Source organism: Euprymna scolopes, chromosome 7, assembly GCF_053919585.1.
Source record: "Euprymna scolopes isolate OS-2025 chromosome 7, ASM5391958v1, whole genome shotgun sequence".
In the NCBI taxonomy this organism is placed as follows: Eukaryota; Metazoa; Mollusca; class Cephalopoda; order Sepiida; family Sepiolidae; genus Euprymna; species Euprymna scolopes.
This window is the reverse complement of record NC_136488.1, coordinates 73,418,595-73,441,172: the sequence shown is the minus strand read 5'-3', so window position 1 is coordinate 73,441,172 and position 22,578 is coordinate 73,418,595. Positions and strand designations below refer to the sequence as shown.

Here is a 22,578-nt window from a genome sequence, read left to right as displayed (position 1 = left end):
GTACTTCATGTGTGGAAATCCGATATTTTCCGTGAAGCTATGTGTCTTCAAGGCAGGTTGCGCTTACCGACTTTGGAAAAAAAAAGTTTTTTCTGACATAGCAGTAAACGAAATGTATTCTGTCCAGCGTGAGCGGATCTAGTTGTAATCAACTTCAGGGAGCAAATGAAATGCCCTCTGACATGGTGTAAGGGGCAGAGGGGGGTCAATGGCTGACGAGGCCATTATGTTACGAATCGCTCAAGAGAAGATGAATGAAATATATATGCAAGTACTTAGGAAAATAGAAGGCTACCCACCATATGGAATGTTAAGAGGTTTTTTGTTTTCCACAAAATACTAGTAATAAGAGTGGCTTATGATGAATAGGATAAGGCTTGGGATGGAAAAATTTTTTTTGTGTGCTACCTATGGGAAGAAAAACTGATCTGTAAAGCCAAGGACGATGATAGTCCGTTTTGAAGAGGCAGATGGACCTCGATTTTATTATTCGGTTGATTGCCGAGAATTTATCGATCACGTGTAGTGTCGACGGGAGTAAAGGATGCTCCTGAAATTCTGATTTAAATTATGAAGAGACCATGGGGTCACAGGGAGTTGTTGACCTTCGAGGGCGCAAGGATTAGCGCCACATGGTATTATTTGTTGATATTATTTTACTTAGTATATTGAATAAAGGTATGACAGTTTTCTTTGCCAGTGGGGTGAGCATATATATCCCATTCTTAGTAAATGTGGGAAGTAGAAAATATATGCCTTCGCCATACATTTTGATAAAAAGGGGGAAGGAATGTTACAGAGAGAGAGAGAGATAGAGAGAGAGAGAGAGAGAGAGAGGTGAGTAAACGTGGAGGTAGACACGTTTACCAGAACTGAAGGTCAGCTGACCAGATTACGTATGAATGACGTGATCAGCAGATCGGTGAGATTTGATTTTGGCTTTGAAGAAGACGGATGGCTTTCTGTTGTCTCCCCCCCTTCACTGGGGAGGGGGGAGACGAACGCTGACGTGTGTGAAGAAGAACCCACACAAGCAGATTTCACTTCCACCTTCTGCAGGACCTCTGGGGAAAGTGAAATAAAAACTATAAAACCCATTCATCGTCTTGGAGTGATAAATCTTCATCAAACAGGTATCAAGTCTCCCTCCAGGATGAGAAATTCCCAGATGGTCCAACATCGAAGAAGCAGAGGTAGGTTCAGAAAATACATGTCACACACACGATTCCCTTTATGATAATCAAACACACAACCATTTATATTAGAGACAATCATACGCACACGGAATCCTTTTGATATTATACACTCAAACGTAAATGGTTGCCCCTCAATGATAACACTAGTGAAATAATTCTTCAAAATGAAAAGAAACAAATCCAATTAGCCAATTACAAGTGGTAGACAAATTCAGACCCATAAAAAAGTAGTTCCTTCTCTTTGTCAGAAACATTGCTCATGGAATGTGAGAATCTGCGAAAATTACCAGGCCGCCGAGAGAGAACACTAATTCCACTTTCTACTCTCCTTAAACCTTTTTAAGAAATCCATCAGTCAACGACGTCAGTCTTATTGGAGTAGAGTTAAATGTTTCTATATCGTTGATACTATGCACGGCACCCTCGGACATATTTGGGCAGGAAATTCGCCTGGCACCCATCCCATTCCAATGTATATACTTGTGTGGAAGTATGCGTGTATATAAGTGGGCGTGCGCATATATATATGTAGGTGTATGTATGCACATGAGCGTGTATGTGAGTGTATATTCGTGTACACATGTATGTATGTATGTATGTGTGCGTGTGTGTATGTAAGTATGTGCATATATATGTGTGTGTGTATATATGTATATATATGTACATGTGCGTGTGCATGTATATGTATGCGCATATATGTATATAACAAATATAATTAAATAAATCAACTAAAACAAAACACTAAATATCATACCTACGGCTACTATCAAACAGACTATAGAGATACTTCCATTACCGGCATAACCCCACACACACGCATACACACACACATACACACACACACACATATATATATATATATATAAAACAGGAGCAAAAAATCGAAAACTAATAAGTAGACAAACCTAGGATCAATAATCAAACACACCAAGCTAGCACCTAAAGGGCAGAAGGATACGTAAACTTACTTAAATTAAGTAAACAAATAAATTAAATTACGATAGCCCTTTAACTTGGAATATTCAATATATACAAATATTGTTCATTTACTAGTCCTAACCTTTTAATATGGACAAATAAATTAATAAATAAATAATAATAAAGAATTAAATAACCACTTAAAGTTTTAATAAAATAAATAAAATAACAAATTTCCAAAGGAAAGTCAATCCAGTGTCCCCGTTCCCAACTATCTTCCTACTCCTGACAACCACAGCCCCAAACTAAAAACCCCAGCAGTCGGCTAAGAGCACCCCACACACACACGCACACATCCTCCTTCTACTTCTCTCCTTCAAAAGTTAACCCCGTGCAAGCCAGCTAGTGACTCGTATGACCTAGATTGACTAGGTCATCCCACTGAACAAGCAAGGGACATAAATAAATTAAACAAATAAATGAATGATACATAGCAACAGAAAAATAAAGACAACGAAATAGACATAGAATATACAAAATATAATAAAGCTTGGGCAAAAGCAACAAGTTATAAACTAAAAAAAAAATATATATATATATATACAAAAAAAATATAAAAAAAGGAACAAAAAATATATAAATTACCTAAAACACGCCCTACATATAAATCCCCTCCTTACATTTTCTGCGAGGCTCTACACAGCCATTCAATTCATTTTCCGTTTATCATCTAGCATGTTTTGAACCGATCTGTCACGTCCACCATTTGAAAAGGGGAATTTTTTCCCGAAATATATTATGGATATTGTCACAGACATTTGTATTTAATACAACTGAATAAATATATGTCTATGCATGTACTTATTGATTTGTAAATCGTCACTTGTTTTCGTCTTCTCTCACCAACACCGACTATATCTCATTCCTCGCATTGTGACAGCCTTCTAAATCTCTACTCCACACACACACACACACACACACACACACACACACACACACACACACACACACACACACACACACACACACACACACATACACACACATACATACACACATATATTATATTATATTATATTTTGTTTACAGAAAGTTTTTGGATAAGAAAGTAATTGGTACTATCGGTTTATAACTCGATAATAAGGACCGTTTTAGATAACTTAGTGATCTTCACTTGTTCATTTGACGATTATAGCTTTCTCCCCAAACGCTCATATACGAATCTGCAGACATTCAATGTGTTTTTAGATGAGAGAAGTTATTGGTACCGTCGGTTTAAAACCCGATAATAATGACCGTTTTAGATACCTATCTCAAGCTCTCTTCAGCCAATACTAGTTCATGGTAACGTAAAAATACTAACGTTTAAATATTGTCTACATGTTGATATTTACAGATCACTAAAAGTAAGTTAAACTTTATTAATATTTATAACTAAATAAAATTCTAGTAAAAATATTTATAAGTAATTCAAAATCAGAGCATTAATTTCCTTGGTCCTTATATTTTCTCAAGCAACGCCTATGCACGGGTTCACTACTATGAACATATAAAAAGCACACTACAGTAACCAACAATAGCGTTAAGCATTCATTCAGAACTCTTTTTTTATGGCGACATTTAAATTAGAAACATCTTAAAGCACGTTTTCCCGCGACAACAACAACAAGGCCGATAGTCATTAGTCGCGTGCTCTCGTGTAATGAATGAATGCATGAATGTAAGATTGACATGAAATTCTTAAGATAAATTAAAATGACCGAAAAATGGGCTGAAATGACTTTAATAAATAAAAAGTAAATGACTTAGAATGACTTTAATGAACTTAAAGATGAATTGAATGACCTTAAGAATGACTTGAATGCTTTAAAAATAACTGGAATCCTTAAAAAACAACTTGAATGATCTGGAGAATGACTTGAATGGCTTTGAGACTGATTGGTAGTAAAGTGGGTGATCATTTTACATTAAATTAATACCGAAAAGTGATTCCTCACTTTATATCACAAAGTTACAAACATAAGTACATCTTGTAGTAAGAACAGATACTACATTTTGATCTTGGCCAAAAGGCCAAGAAAAGGGTATTTATTTGCTCCCCCACCGAGCAAATTAGGCACAACGCCGATTTTTAATGTGAGGAGTGAAGGGAAAATGGGGACCAACTCCCTGGGAAGTAGGGGAGTTGGATAGTGACAATTGGTATGAAGGGTTGCCCCTACATTGACCAAGGTCTTATGTGTGAGGTTGGTATTTATTTGCTTTTCCACTGAGCAAATTAGGCACAAGGCCGATTTTTAATATGGAGAGAGAAGGAGGGGGAAGGGGACCAGCTCCCGATGGGTGGGAAATGGGAGATGGATAGTGACAATTGGTATGAAGGGTTGCCCTAACATTGACCAAGGTCTTATATCTGGGGTTGCCCCCGCATATGGTCTTTGCTTGCAGTATCTGTCGGAACAGATACTACACTTTGATCTTGGCCAAAAAGCCAAGAAAAGCTGTATTTATTTGCTCCCCCAACGAGCAAATTAGGCACAAGGCCGATTTTTAATGTGAGGAGTCAAGGGGAAATGGGGACCAACTCCCCGGGGAGTAGGGGAGCTGGATAGTGACAATTGGTATGAAGGGTTGCCCCTACATTTACCAAGGTCTTATATGTGGGATTGCCCCCACATATGCTCTTTGCTTGCAGTATCTGTCGGAACATATACTACACTTTGATCCTGGTCAAAAGGCCAAGAAAAGCTTAAAAAGCTAAAAACAGCATCTATTAACAACAGACCTTTGATCTTAACCAAAAAGGCCAAGCGCAAAAGTGTTACGGACAGACCGACCGACGAACCGACGGTGTGACATAGAATCGCTTGCACGCGACTAAAAACTAAAATGTACGGGAAATACATGTCACTATCAACCGAGCCTCCTGCTAGTGAAGCGAGTGTCGAATTCCCACGCACGTTTCCAACCCTCCTTTTTAAATTCTTTTTCCTTTCCATACTTGTTTTCATTATTTCCTCTCGTGTAAAACATGTATTTTTGTCTTTAAATAAAACCTGGCAGGTACAAGCAAAGAAGCATTTTTATTTATTGTTTATACATACATGATGATTGCTACATCTTTCCAGATGATCGCCGTCACATTGAGTTCTCCCTATCTCGTCGTCCATACCATCTCAGATGATTCTGCAGTCCCACCGCAGATTTGCACATCTTGAAACACATGTGATATACAAATTTAGCAAGTTCCGCTGAGTTAACTTCTCCTGGAGGTTGAAGGATATTCCTATGAACAATCATGTCTTCTAAAACTAGCAGTAGACTTGCAAAATATCAAACAGATCGTTTGGTTTGGACTAATAGGTACAAAAATAACCTAAATAAAACATATATATATATATATATATATATATATATATATATTTGCTGAAACTGTTAATTAGTAAAAACCTGAAGAGAGTGCTCAATACTATTGCAGAGCAAATATGTGTTTTTTAATTACCGTTTTATCTGTTTGGTTACATATGTTTCGGATGTTGGACCATGTTTACGATCCAACAGCCTCATCAGACCTTGCAGGTTTTCTGGCATGTTTCCGATTGGTGGAAATATCTGTATGTCTTTTACAGATATTTCCACCGTAGATTTGAAATATAACACTGTTCAGAGACCAATCAAATGAATATATAATTAAAATAAACTGATTTATTTTAATTATAATTTTCAATTAATATTAGAGTTTTCACCAGGAAAATACAGACAATAATTTTAGGGGACACGTTCTTACTAAGCTGTGTGTAGTATTCTGCTCTTATTGAAGATCGAAATTTTTATTTTCATTGTAAATATATTTAATATTTTAATATAAATATTCAAACTTTTTTACTATAGACAGTACTTTTTCATGTTTATGCAATCATCAGTGTAGGAAGTAGTAATTACTAGTGATCGGAGGATTCAAACGCAGTCAATAAAGTCACCATCATCTAAGCAGATAAGCGTCTATCCTTCATACCTCCGAAAACTATCACGTAATTGGAATGAAATTAAGTACCTATGAATGCCATTGTCGGCAGGCTTTCACAGTTGACAGTCAGACAGAGTATACAACGATTAGAAATTGGAATGATGCGTTTGCGCTAAAAGTTGGCAGCCTTTTCTTAATTCCCTGAGTTGGGCCCGACTTTAATTCTTTTAAAGGGGCTTTATAACTATAATATTTTAAAATATACATTAGCATTTAACGTTGGAATGAATAAAACTATATATATATGTATATATATATATATATATATATATATATATATATATATATATATATATATATATATATATATATATATACTCCGTACTTTAGAGTAATTGCGCCTAATCCGCGGGTTATTGCGCCAACTAAAAAAGTGATCTTTATATGCGTGGTCGCCAAAAGAGCATTTTTAACTAGTTGGCGCAAGTACCCCGGACTTGGTGCAATTACCTCAAAGTACGGTATATATATATATATATATATATATATATATATATATATATATATATATATATATATATATATATATATATATATATGCATATGTATACTTATATATGCATATGTTATACTTATATATATATATATTTATATATATATATATATGTATTTATGTATTAAGCTTCATTCATTCCATATGATATTTCAGTTAATTATATATCTTTAGATATGCGAATGAAAAATATCTTTTCCGATTGATGAAAGCATTATAAATGAATGAAAATACAATAGGCAAGATAAAAAAAGATAAAGAAAAAACTGAAACCGTTTTCCATCATGATCTAGATGGATTCTAACTTAACGCTCTCAATATTAGAATCTGCCAGATTTTAAATAGAGTGAGAGGGGGAGGATCTGTGTGTATTTTCTCTTGCCTTTGTCTCTTATCCTTATTTTTTTTTTATCCCTTTTATTATTTTCCTATCCATTGTATTCAGTTATTCAGTTGTAATGATTTCCTTGGTGTTAAAACATTTGTTTTCTTTTGGATTTTTTAATCTATTGAATCTCTTATAATACACGCCGATACGGCATATCCCCTTTCGCATTTGAAAAAGATTTTTTAATCCCCTCTAAACTATATAGTCGGATACTTCCTCTTATACATATACGCATACATATTTTTCGATTATCTTAAAACACACAATTTATCATAAAATAAATAATGCAGAGAGAATGCATGAAAGACAGAAAGGAAGAAAAATCCCGAAAAAAAAACAAACAAACGGGGAGTTGACCAATTTTGCATAACGTTTGTTTCGTTGATTCGACGAATCTGACGAAAAACGGAAAATTTTTTCGTTCAGAATTTAATTATTCTCTCCATTCTGTTTTTCACGCATATATATATATATATATATATATATATATATATATATATATATATTCCTATAAATTAGTTTTTTTGTGTGTATTAATATTCATATTAAAAACTATTTTTCTATTTATTTAAAAAGAAAATACAACTTTGTTATATATGGGTTGTGGAATTGCACTCAACAGCAAAAGATCTAGCTAATTTGCATATTCTTTTAAACACTCATTTAAATTAATTCCCTTTTAGGTTTTTCGGTTTTCTTATAATGTTACATGATAAGGGCTAGTCCCTTTTCATGTAAGTAAAAAATAGGGAATTAGTTAAATGTAAATATGAAATAGGCTAGGTTTGGAATTGAAAATTCCAATCATAAGTTAAAATAAATACAGAATGTTATTGAAATAAGGAATTGCAATCTGTATATCGAAAAGGAATGTAATAATGAAATTTGTTTATGTGAAAATTAAAATAAGGAATTTAATCGTCAATTGAAATTGTAAACATATTTTGTTAAGAGGTTATTTGAAAAATAGGTTACTAAACTCGGGGTCATGTCAAGTTTGACAACGTGACATATATCATCCAACATGCTTCATGAGCACATGTTTAATCATGCGATGACGTGAAGAGTTCTCAATATAGGTAGAGTTTTTAGATGCAGTCTATGAGAGAAGAGGAGTCGGGGAGAAAGAGCCGAGGGAGAGGTCATAGACGGCTACTTGGAAGCGGAGGTTAGAGAAGAAAAAAAAACATGTAAAGAAACTTTGAATTCCTCAAGCGAAATCATGGACCGGTCATGAAATAAAGGACGTCATTATCTTTGTGTATCTGCGTCTTCGTGTTGTGATTCAACAGAAAAGATAGTGTCCATTTATATTATAAGAACTTTGTGAAAATCATAATCTACAAAATAAGAAATATATGTGTCATTGGTTATAGAAACACTCCCGTCATACAGAACTGTCAAAAATATAAATATCAAACCCTTGGTATATCTATCTATATATCAAATCTCCTCTCATTGTGTAGTAACATGTACACTGTCTATTATATATTGTCAAAAATGTCTCTCTCTTTATATATATCTGTTTATGTCTCCAATATGCTATCTCTTACAACATGAACATCTTAAGACATATGAACACTGAACACATGAACACTCCTAAGACAATCTCTAAATAAAACACTCAGATTCTAATCTCTCACTAAGCCGTTCTAATACTAACATGAGCAACAATACGGAATATAACGCAACAATAGGACGATAATCTTTAGTTAAAGATTACGTGTAATGATATTCATGCAGATATTCTACATGATTTACACTTGCGTAATATTTGCGTAAAAAGGTTATAGTAAACACAAACCTTCTTTCTATATAGATTTATGTATGCGTATATATATATATATATATATATATATATATATATATATATATATATATATATATATATACATCTGTATAAAAGAAAATCCTACCAAACTCCTCAGTCAATTTTTGATCTACAGGCATAAAACTTAAGATATGGGATATTTGAACCCTTACGATACTTTATATTTGTTTTTTTTTGAAAATTAAAAAAATGGAATTTGCCAGGTTAAAATTGAATAACATCATTACGGGCTACAGCTACTATGATTGCGGTTTCTAATCTCGCGAGAATTCATCACGCTAAGCCGCATTGATAGCATAACGGTGTCCGTGGACAATAGTATTTTATAAATAAAAAAATAAAGGCTCTTATATAGGGTGCGACCTACAGTGTAAAAGGATGGCTTATTTCGTAGCATTTAGGTAAATGCTTCGGCGTAGATATCTGAACCAGTTAAATTTTCTTCATCGCAAAAAAGCAATAAAAATATATATTACATATAGAAAATGTAAACTTGGAACATCAAATTAATATTTTTTGATAAGAGTCCATTTCACTTTAGTTGACATGAATTGGCAAATGCAATGGCAGAGAAAGGAAAGAAGCAAGTTTGTTTGCATGTGCAAATAAACGAAACATGATGGGGCTGACAATAGATCGTAATCAGAACGACAAACGACACGGAAAACCTACGTGTTTGTCTGTCGCTGAACGGGGGCATAAAAATCGATCGGTATAGCAGATCGATTTTTATCCAAGCAGTTGCACGAGTTCAAAGTGACGTAATTACAGTCAATTATGCAACATGAATTTGAATATTGTTTAATGATATCTATCTATCTATCTATCTATCTATCTATTTGTGTAAGGGGGGCGTGGCTCAGATGCTAAAAAATGAGAGTGAAAGGCTGTAGGTTTTGGCTTCGATTATAGCTGATGGCACGCAAGTCATACATATCTTTTGAGCTTTGATTTCATAACTATATATTAGGTTTCATATAACAATCAAGAAAGAATTGTCTCTATAATAATAAATACTCGATCTGCATGAAATAAAATATCATATTTAATCGTATCTTACGAAAAGCCAAAGCCGAGCGGCCTGCTAGTATATATATATATATATATATATATACATATATATATATATATATATATATATATATATATATACATATATATATATATGTGTGTGTGTGTGTGTGTGTGTGTGTTTATTACCGTTTCATCTGCTTAGTTACACATGTTTCCACAATCGAATTTGTATGGTCTGATGAAATAGTCGGATCGTTTAATCCGATAGTGACAACGTGTACCTAAGCAGATAAAACGGTAATAAAAAATATATTTTTGCTCTACAATAGTATTGAACACTTTTCAGGTTTTTACTAATTACCATTTAATTATTAAATATATATATATATATATCGAGAAAAGATGAGAAAGAGAGAGAGAGAGAGATAGAGAGAGGCAGCAAAATAGGAGATATTGACTTAAAGTGTTATCATTTCTATTGATATGGAGTATTGAAGGTCGGCTGTAGCACCATTATGAGGTCACTAGCAGAGCCAAAGATAAGAATCATACGGGCATCACTACTACAAAAGTCATCATAAATATTGGGTAATAGACACAATTAGAGTTCCGAAACGATTTGCTGTGACGTAAGCTGTAATGGAAATCAAAAAGGCCAAGTGGGTCCGAGTTTTACATGTTCACTTTTGCGTGACAGTATATATATATATATATATATATATATATATATATATATATATATATATATATATATATATATATATTTATATATATATATATATATATATACTAACAAATATATATATATATATATATATATATATACTAGTAAAAGTACCCGTCGTTGACTGCGTTCAAAAACAGCCTACAGAAAATGGACTCTGATTTATGAAAGTATGATAGGTTATGAAAAGGAAGGGTCGTAAAGAGATAGCTTCGAATTTGAGGGCATCAAACCCAAAGCAAAATATGATGAAAGTAAAAATAAAATAGATAAACCCCATAATTTATTATACCATACTTGTTCACACTGAAACACTTATTACAATATTCTGTGGATCTATATTAAAAAAACCCTTGTTACACTTTGTGACATATTTACATTCTATGGAGGTCAGGTGCGAACGAACACCCCTTAATGTTATTATACCATATTTCTTCAACCTGAAACATAATTATCAAAGTATACTTACGCAGATACATATGAAAAGTCTTTATTAAAGTTTGTGCCTATTTCCATTCTATGGAGGCTAGGCGCGAACGCAGACCCCACAATTTTATTATACCATCCGTATTTAAGTTAAAACATACTTATCAAAGTATATGTATACATCTATATCAAAAACACTTGTAAATGTTTTTTCAATTATAAAACTTTTTATTTCCATACTTTGTGGACCAGGCGCGTACGCAGATCCCACAATTTTAATGAATCATCATTATGCCAGATCAAACATACCCATTCCTGTGTCTCGATACATCTTCTATCATAATATGTGACCAGTTTTCTATAATACTCAACCATATAGGAGCCTTTTTGTGATCAGACACACATACAGAGCTCCGTTTGCAATGGATCTATGGGAGAGTCCACCCCTATTTAGCTCAAAGATCCTTCCTCTCTCAAACTCTGATAATGGTTTCCCTTTTGCAATTTATAATTTAGTAAGATGTTTTTTATCCACTAACAAGTTGCTTTTAGTAACACAGAAAGCTTTTCGTATTCATTTTTTCAAAACTAGCCGATTTTATTAAAGTGGTATTATCAGGTGAAAATGTTTTTTTTTTTAAATAATTATTAGATCAGGGTTAAGGTTTCGAATGAAGCAGATTTCATTTTTTTCTATCATATTTTCCCTTTTGGCAATGGTTTCAACCATTTGTTTGATTAAAATTCAATAATATGCGTAAACGGTTACTTTCTTAAGTGGTCCTGTGATTTTGACCAGGACTATATATATATATATATATATATATATATATATATATATATATATATATATATATATATATATATATATATATAAGAAATTTATTACTGTGAGTCCTCTCTATTCCGGTTTTTTCACCACTGGTAAATATATATATATATATATATATATATATATATATATATATATATATATCAACAGTAGTGTAAATACAATTTCGTTTTATGAGAAAACAAACAGAAGAAGGCAACGGATTTTGTTTAGGAAATTTTATGCATATAATTAAATTTTATGAACATATATATTTGAAATTTACAGGTGGTTATTCAGTTATAGCCTCTTCAAGCGTGCTTTTAGAGATTCGAGAATACTTCTATTCTCGTTAAATTTTACGTAATATGCAGTTTTAGATTTCATGTAACATACATATATGAGCAGGCATTGAAGTTTATATATATATGTATGCATATATATATATATATATATAAGTGATTTTAACATGCTTTATTTACTACTTGTTCTTACTATATATATATATATATATATATATATATATATATATATATATATATATATATATAATGGTTTAAGAAATTCCAACGAAAGAAAGATGTATATTTAAATAAGGGGGTAGTCACCAACAATGTGTATTTTTTAACATTATTTTATTATTCCGTGTATTGGTTTTTCATTGAGAATTATGTTTAGATCATTGTAATAATGTTTTTAAAACATTGAAATCGTTTTTAACGCGTTTCAGACGTTCTGTGAAGCGTCCTCTTCAGAAATTATTTTCAAATGTGTTCGAGATGTAGAAATAGCATTTTCGTAGTTCATTTGAAGTGTTTCCAAGGGGTGGAAACTTGTAAGTGTCTACTATTCATTGGAATGTTCAATTTTTATTACTCTTTTATTGGACTGTGGCGAGGCGACCGACCTCGACTGTGGTCACTCCTGAGAGGTCGGGTTCTCTTCCATGCCTTGACAAAGAGCTTTTTGTTCATCTAAAACACCACGGAGATGAGAGACATGTGCAAAGGTATAAAGATGAGAAAAGCCTCCACATCAGCCAGTCTCTTTTTTTTTAGCAGAGAAATGGGATGTAGAGACGAAAATAACCTTCCTAAACATTGGATTTTCACCGTGTTGTCAAATGCATTCCGTATCTCTGATCTGCGCACTGTGTGGAGGAATTTGGAAACAGAGTGGTAAACACAACTCGTTTTCCATATATATGGCGGTTGATACTGTATGATTCTGCGAGCCTAAATTTATAACTTTTTCTTTCGTATTATTAAAGCATCATCCTTCATTTTCTACGAAAATGACTTTCTTTATTCAACAAAAAGGGAGGCATCTTCGATCATAATAATTCTCGTCCTTATAGCACTTAGGACAGTATGATTCTGAGATTCCCATATTGTCATTTTACCCCTAGTTAGATAAGGACAAAGTCAAAATTAAATAATAAAAAGCGATTTGAATCCAATTCACATATTGAAGAAGGAATTGAAAGAGAAAGAAGAATTTGAAAAAAAAAAACGCAAAAAAAAAACAACAACAACAGATAAACATAGAAGAAATTAGAAAAAGAATCGAAAGGAATTTTTTTTCTTAATTTATGAAACGCCATCTGTGGTTAAGATCGACTTTAGGCGATTTTTTTTTCTCCACAAGATAAAAACATTATAGAAAATTGAGAAAAGCCTTCAAAACAGAAAATCATTTTCAATCCGATTTCAAGCAAAGGAAATAATTTCATTCAAATCGAACGCATTCGCCCGCGAACAGCTTTCACTTTCTCAGCGCCAGATTGGATTTAACGCCTTTCAATTGTGCTTTTAACTCACTCACTCACTCACTTACTCATTCTCTTTCTCTCTCCTTCTCTTTCTCTCTCTCTCTTCAACCTGTACTTAAACAAAATACCAAAGTAGAGGAAGAAAAAGCGAAGGAAAATGAGAGGGTGCTCATTAAGAGACGTGAAGCAAAAAAGAGAAGGAAATATTTCAGAATTCTATTTAAAATGTCACATTTATAAAGAGCGTTCCGTTTTATTTCTAACGCAGGTATATTTATATTATTCGTCTTTCGTTAGTGCTTTTAAGCGGTTAGAATTCACTTTTCTGTTTTACGTTAAATTATGTCGCAAACGATTCATTGTATAAGCTGTTTGCGACTAATGCCGAAATTCCTGCTATGTTACTCATAGCTCTGAAAGTTGGTCTCCAACATTTTCTCAAAAGTTATTATTATGTAACTATGTAAATTATATTCTTAACTCCTCCCCAGACTGGATGAACTCGTTCATCAGACTTTTCTTCGTTGGGGCCAAGACTATTCTTTATTTCTTGTAGTTTTCTTTTGTAATTAAAACCTTTACCAAAGGTGTTGTACTCTTTTATTATTCTCCTTCTTCGTACAGTAACCAAATCAAGGAATATTATATTACTGTAAAAAAGGGGTAATAACGAGTTTATATACTAGGCTAAAAGAAAGGATGAATATATCGAACACACTAGTTTTTTTTCTCCTAATACTCCTGTTAACTCCTAATACAACCTAACATCACAAGTGCATTTGAGAAGTTTTATGACTGCACAAGCAGATAGGCCCGACATATTAAAACCAATAGAGGTTATTTGATATGACAGGAGCGCGTTTGAAATGAATGTTTCTGTTTAGAGCACAATTAAACCATGATACTTGACTTTTGCATTTTAAATTTTTATTGAAGCCATTATATTAAAATAATTTTATAAAATCAACAGTATATTTTCTACAGTGCAATGTAAACTACAAGGTATTGGGGACTAAGTCACTGCGGGAAGAGATGAAAGGCTTTCTCTCAATACGCCCCAACTAGAGCAGACAATCGATTTTATTTTAAAAATAGTCGATTTAACTGATTTTGATGACAATAAAATGTAGGAGCGTCAAACATTCGTTGATCCTCATTTAATCCCGAACAACGTCTAGTCTCCCTGCTAGTATATATATATATATATATATATATATATATATGTATATATATATATGTATATATATACACACATATATATGTATATATATATATATATATATATATATAGAGAGAGAGAGAGAGAGAGAGAGAGAGAGGGGGCTCGGCAAAAACGGATTAGCTTCCCAGTCATCCTTTTATTATAATTATTACATTATGCACAAGATAATATACTTCAATATATTTGAAATAAAAATAAAACCAACATAATTATTCGATTTTCCTTTTATATAACGAATAAATAAAAGCCAATTGTCAATCTTGTTTTATTAATCAATGTTAATAAGATTTGCCGCGAAAAGAAAAACTGATTTCTTTTTCTGGCATCGCAGTTAATTAATAAAATCGCCCAACTACAACTTCTCGTCTCAATTGACTAGCGCGTTTCATTGTTCCTTACTCCTTCATAATCTCAATGTTTAACTCCGCCTTTTTACGTTTTAATTAATGTTTACTCTATTATCCATCTCGAACGAGTTCAGCAATATCTAAGAAAAGCATCTCGTTTCTCGGATAATTCAATTAAATCAACACTCTATCAATAGACAATGCTTGTAGGAGATAACAAAAGAATATGCACATATGTATATATATTATTTCTAAGAAATGGTGTAAATAACAAAGGAATATCTGAGCAAATACATGAATATCTATATATATAAAAGCGAAAACGTGTATGTATGTATGTATGTATGTATGTATGTATGTATGTTCGGTTTTTGTTTATGTCTGTAAAAAAAGTTTTTTCCGAAGCCTTTTCGGGGGGGGGGTCGCTCCTTCGTAAAACTTTTATATCACGTCTAAATGATAATATCTACGACTTAACAACGGGGGTCGAGTGTGTATTTAATTTGCGCGATTTTTACCAGCTCGCCGCGTTTTCGAAAAGCGAATGATGGGGCGGCTGGCTTGCAGCGCAAAACTAGGTCAAATATAAAACCACTTCCTCGCACTTGTATATTTCAGTTTATAAACCTTAACTGAACACGCTGATCAATTCCTCTCCTTCGTGGCCGAGATGGCTGAGTGTCAGGCTTTTTCCCCTTTCGTTTCCACCTTTGCGTCAAGGCTTCGAGATTCAATCCTACCTTCTGACCAAAACTTTTTTTTCTTTTACACCTCCAAACACCCGGCCAAAGTTGTTTTTATACACACACCTCCAAATACCTGGGCAACGCCGGGTACCCCCCGCTAGTATATAATAAAACAAGAAAAAGTATGACCCGTTAGGTCATCCATCGAGCTCCGATTAAATTGAATGAATTAGCAGAAAGAGAGTTTCAAAAGATAATTACATATGAAAATATATTTAAAAAGAACAAAATTCAAAATTAACCTTTTTTTGCACTCCTCCCTATATATATATATATATATATATATATATATATATATATATATATATATATATATATATATATATATATATACACTTGTGTCCGATATTATTCATACCCCCCCTTGAAAATTGAGTTTATTAGGTGTAACTTTGTAAGAATTTATTGTTTACGTCCATATTGATACATATTCTTAATAAACCTCTTCTGATCATTTTCGTCATTTTAAAATCTCGGGATACTTGTAATAAAAGAAATATACAGCTATTTATAAAATCTGCAATGTTCAAAAATAATCATACCCCCTTATTTTTTCAGTATTAATCGAGTTTCTGACTGTTTGTTTCCTGTTTGATTCTTATTTTGAATGCTTTTATACAACCTTTGATTAATTTCATTTCGTTTTTTGCATTTTTCAGAAATTAAAATGATATCAACTGAAAACCAATAAAAGAATAAAAATTATTAGAATGGAGAAGAAAAAAGAGCTTAGTAATGATCTTAGGACTAAAATTGTGAATTCACATAAGGATGGTTTAGGTTACAAGTCAATTTCCAAGAAATTTGAGGTCCCTAAAGCAACAGTACAGAGCATCATCAAAAAATTCCAGAGTCACCACACAGCAAACAACTTGATTGGTAGAGGAAGGAAAAGGAAACTGTCTGCTAGAGCCACCAGGAACATTGTAAGAAGTGTTAATGCAAATCCAACCACCACTACTAAGGACATTTTAGAAAATCTGGAGTCTTCTGGCATAAAAATATCAAGGCAAACATTGCAAAGGACTCTGCATGAAAATGGTCTGAAAGGAAGAAGACCAAGAAGGACTCCATTGCACACCGGAAAACACCTTGCAGCACGTCTAAAGTTTGCTAGGACCCATGTGAATTCTCCAGAGTCCGTTTTCTCAAGTATTTTGTGGACTGACGAAACAAAAATTGAATTGTTTGGTCATATAGATGCTTCTTACGTTTGGAGGAAGAAAGGAGAAGCTTACAACCCAAAGAACACCATACCCACGGTGAAACATGGTGGTGGTAGCTTAATGTTTTGGGGCTCCTTTTCGGCTAGTGGTCCAGGTAGTTTGGTCAAGATAGATGGAACCATGAAGAAGGAGCAATATTTGGAGATACTCAAGAAAAACATTAAGCAAGATGCGGAGAAGCTCCATTTAGGACCAAACTGGGTCCTTCAACAGGATAATGATCCACAACATACTGCCAAAATAGTCAAGAAATGGTTTGAGGATAATCAAATTAATGTTTTGGAATGGCCTAGCCAGAGTCCCGACCTGAACCCTATCGAAAACCTCTGGCACATATTGAAAACTGAGGTTAAAAAGCGGAAACCTAGAAATTTGAGGGATTTGGAGAACTACTGTATTGAAGAATGGTCAAAAATCAGTGTTGATGCTTGTAAAAACCTTGTTGATAAATATCCAAAACGGTTACAGGCAGTTATTAAGAATAAAGGGCATGCTATTGACTATTAGTAAGAGAGGTATGAATAATTTTGAACTAGTGCCATTATTGTTTTTCTTTGTATAATGTTTCAAACTTGCATAATTTATTTATTTGTTGAGTTTAAATTAAATGCTTATGCTTGATTTATTGTTTGAAATCCGCTTAATATTGTCTACCTTCTGGTTTGAGCAATATTCTTATAGAAATCTGAATAATCCGAGGGGTATGAATAATATCGGGCACAAGTGTATATATACTAGAAATTTTAGCCCACTAAAAACGGGTAAAAATTATAGCCCATTGAATTAGAATGAGTACTTCAGGCCAAATTGATGGTTGAATTTCTGTGTATTTTTGCATTAAATGCTAATCCCCATAATTCACTAACCGTGCATCGAACTGATACCATAATAATTAGTTCGTTGCACTCTATCATAACACATATCTATAGCAAATTAAAATTCGTGCAAGTTGTTTTGTTTGTAAAATCAATTAATGGTGAAAGGGTCTCGGTATATGCCACAACGTGCCTCTCTTGTTACCTTTCTCTCTATGTATCGAATTATCTATTATATACAATCTCTAAAATACGTTTATACACACACACTCATATATATATATATATATATATATATATATGTGTGTGTGTGTGTGTGTGTGTGTACATGTGTGTGTATAGCACATACTACTTTTCTAAAATTCTAATTACACGTAACTAACATTTGAGCTAAATTGGTTCATAAGTTTACAGATTATAGTAATTTTAGTAAAGCTGCTCTTGCAAATTTCCAAAATTATAGAATAAATTTGAATTTTGTGTGTTGATAAAGCATTACTTCCTAATGGAAAAATCCAATATAATCAGGAAAATGGCTTGATCCGTTTTTAAAACTATTTTCTATCCAGTAACAACGGTAAAGAGCTTTTATACTGACATCAAACGTTGTCGTATAGACACATATGATCCAGCACACTGAGGTTTCCTCAAATCAGCAGTTATCCCGGAAACCTAGGTATCCAAAAATTGTATCATTACTAAGTTAGATTATGGCCAATATGTTTACTAAATTTGGTGACGATTGATCCAGCGATGTGAACGTTAGGCTGTACACAAGCAAACACACATGACAAAAAAAAAAAAAAACCTGACTGAAGGTAATAATTAAAATATGACGAGCTTAGAAAAGTCTTATGCTTTTGTTTGTTCACTCTTCGTAAAAGTATTGCATATAAGGCGATTAACTTAGCTAGTGTTAATTTGGATATGGGTCACATTTAGTGCAGGTCTTGATAAGCTTACTCTGCATAAAAATCGTTCCCAGAGACGGGTGACGTAAAGTTGGGGCACGAGACAGCAGGTCATGCGGTAAACAAAGCGTAAAGTAAAACGATAACGAATGGCGTCACTTTTTTCAAGCAAGAGAAACAAAGGTTTTCAAACGAGTCTTTCTGTGAAAGCCGTGCGAATGAGACACCGCCAATAATGTAGCAGAATAATCTAAGCGGAATGTTATTTTGACAGCTCTCTCGGCATGCTTTACTCATTCGCCAATGTTAGGAAGTAAAAAAGTAAATAATTAGTTAAGATAACATAAGTTTATCTCTTAAGAATCAAATCTGTCTAAATATAATAATTTATGTAAACTCTCAGCGAATGTTACTTTGTGTCCTCTTAATTTATGTAAAGAGGCTTATTTGAATAGGAACCACTAGACGAAATGGCGACAATGAAGAGAAGTAGTGGTGTTAAGCGAGCGCATATAAACAGCCTTACATGTGTGCATAATAGATTTTATTTTGTTATTGAAAATACATTTGTTACTATTGTGGTTTAGCGCTGACTTAGTCTATAAGACAATCATTTTATTTCACGATATTAAGGTCCATCCAACCCATTTGAAAGAAACCAACACTTATCGTGATTCTTATTAAAACTGAATATTACGCACTACACATGATCATGATATCCAACAAAAAATGAACAGTATACAATAATAAGCACGTGCTATGCGATATTAATATCGAACAGTGATTTCATCTAAAAATCATCAAAATGAAGCTTGACATTTGTATGGCATTTTCATGATTACGATGTCAAAGATTTTCATCCTTCTTCTCTTTTGATTATCCTATTTATGAGAATTGGAGATTGGAGAGGAAAGGATTTAGATTTTCATCACTGGCCCTCTAATGCGACTCCACAGATTATCTAAAGATGAAAGATAATGCGTCTTTAAAAGTCCTCGGGATTTGTGATCCATGTAATTCAGCGACGCGTAGATTTTCATTTATAAATTATAGATCGTTCACATTTATCGTATGTATAAAAAAAAGCCAAATCATATAAACATTATTACATATCTGTCTCATATTTTTCTTTTCTCTTTCTCTCTCTCTCTCTCTCTCTCTCTCTCTCTCTCTACACACACACACACACATACACACATACACACATATATATACACACATATATATATATATATGTGTGTGTGTGTGTGTGTGTCTAGGTGTGTGTGTGTGTAGTCAACTACATAGGGTATTGTTTCGCTGTTTCAGCTCATCAGGGCGGCTAGACAAACAAGTGCTTTAAGCCGGGATCGAAATTTAACCGTCGAGCTAAGGGTTGGCTCGCTAGTTCCCAGTCCATGCTCTTCCTTTTTCTGACTCCATCCCTTTAAGCCTTTCATAAAGCTCATCCCTGTTCAGCTTTATCAAATGTTTGCAGTTCTATTCCGAAAAAGATTTACCCTCCTATCAATTAAAAATATCCCCATCCCCTCTGAAGTCGCTTTATTCCTAGCATCCTTTTTTTGGTGAAGAAGCTTACCGTTATTACAGGATAGCAAACTTCATGATATTACAAAACAACAACAACAAAAAACAATAAAGTTTAAGATAAAATCGTGCACATACTTTTTCTAATGACATTAAACCAAGTAATTTGTAGTTTTTATGGAGCTATGGTATGCCAATTCCGTGTTAGTAAGTGTTACACTCATTTAAATGGTTTGAATTAAAAAAAATTGAATATTGATTTTTATGTCAAATAATGATGAGACATTGGCCCAAAGATTATTCGGTGTCGTATTTTAGATAACTACATAGTAAATCTAGTTCAATGCAACAAGGATCGCATGCGGTCTCATAAGTTGCTCTGTTAATAGTTCTACGTCCACGCTGTATTTGAAGACTCGCAAAACTATATGTTGCCAGTGGTCTGGAACTTTGGCAAGTAACTGGTTGGTATTTCTTTCGTTTTTGTTTGAGAAAGTGTTGTCCATGGACTTGCTCTGACATTGTGCTCTCCCTTACGGGCTGTAGGACTGGCAGCTAAAATGTCTGCATATAAAATGTACAAATGCATTTTTGTATTAAAAAAAATACATGTTTATCATTGAAATCGCTCTAGACAAGGCATGAAACCACTTGACGTAAAGATCTAAAACAAAATATCCCTTCAAGATCAAAAAGTAGCTATCGATAAATGGAAGATAGATATCACCACCCCCAAAACACCAATTCTTCTCTCTTTGTAAGAAACATCGCCCATGGAATATGACAGCTAAAAGACAAATAATAGAAGCGAGAGTTACGAGGCTGCCTAAAGTAAACACAAGATCCGTTTTCTATCTTGTATGAATATATGTTATCATATTAATTTGAAGTAGCTTACGATGTGATTTCATTATAATAATGTTCGGAGTGCGTTCGTGACACCGAATAAAAAAGATTCGGAATTCAAAGGTTAGCTATTTGACGAAACAGTGAAATGCTTTTCAATTTTGGAGATTTTATTTCATTTGCAATATTATACACTGCTGATCCAAAATTTAAGACCACTTAAAAATCTTTAAAAAGAAACCATTTTTTAAGGATAGATTTTAAACTCTTCCGGCTTAAGGTTACTAATACTACAATCTAAAAGGTTATAGAAACAAAAAGGTACATTCAAAAACATTTTATTTAAATATTTGCATTTTTATTAAATTAATATCATGATCAAAATTATAAGACCAAGTGTATAAAGTGTTACATTTATGGTAATTCTAATGTTTTTAGTTCAGTTAGAGATTAGCAATCACTGTGTAAAGGTGTTACCATGCCTAAAGCAAGAAAACTAACCGAAGTTGAACGCTCTCGAATCCTAGGATTCCATAAGCAAAGCTTGTCACGGCGAGCGATGGCAGCTAAGGTAAATCGCAGTAAAACTGTTATTTGCAACTTTCTAAAAAACAATGAGAATTATGGAAAAGCAAAATCTTTTGGTAGGCTCCCCAAAATTTATCCTGCATTGAGTAGGTTGTTATGAATGACAGAGGACTTTCTTCTAATCAAATTAAGGCTGTTACACATGCTGATTGCAGTCCAATAACCATCAGGCGACACTTACAACAAAAAGGCATGGTAAATAAAAAGCGTAAACAAATTCATCGGTTGCTTCCACGTCACAAAGTGGACTGCTTAAGATTTGGTCGTGAATACCAAACCTGGGACGTTGAGAAAAAAATTCTATTTAGATGGTCCTGATGGCTTCCAGCGATATTGGCATGACAAAATCATGCCCCTTGAAATTTTTTCCACACGTCATAGTGGTGGAGGGTCCGTAATGGTATGGGGTGCCTTTTCTTACACGACAATAGAGCGCCAGGTGGTGCAGGGTCGTCAGACAGCAGCTGGTTATGTTAGCATGATATCAAAAACATCTTTGATGATGGAGGGTCATCGTTTGTGTGGGGATGGATGGTTATTCCAACATGATAATGCTGCAATCCACACTGCAAGACGGACCTTGAGCTTTCTACAAGAAAATGGAGTCCATCTTTTGGGACATCCTGCATTCTCACTGGATTTGAACCCAATTGAAAATGTTTGGGGATGGATGACAAGAGAGGTTTATCGAAATGGCAAAAAATATTCAACAAAAAGTGAACTTCGTGAAGCCGTTTTCAGAAACTGGAGC

At 33.5% G+C, this 22,578-nt stretch overlaps 1 protein-coding gene and 1 pseudogene across 1 annotated transcript in view; one reads left to right on the top strand and one right to left on the bottom strand.

Annotated features, from left to right (window-relative positions):
* The window catches only part of LOC145279781 (solute carrier family 35 member F4-like), a 601,960-nt gene that overhangs the window by 235,996 nt on the left and 343,386 nt on the right, over nucleotides 1-22,578 (top strand). The gene's annotated exons all lie outside the window — the stretch shown is intronic.
* Nucleotides 4,063-4,200, bottom strand: LOC145280520 (U2 spliceosomal RNA; annotated as a pseudogene).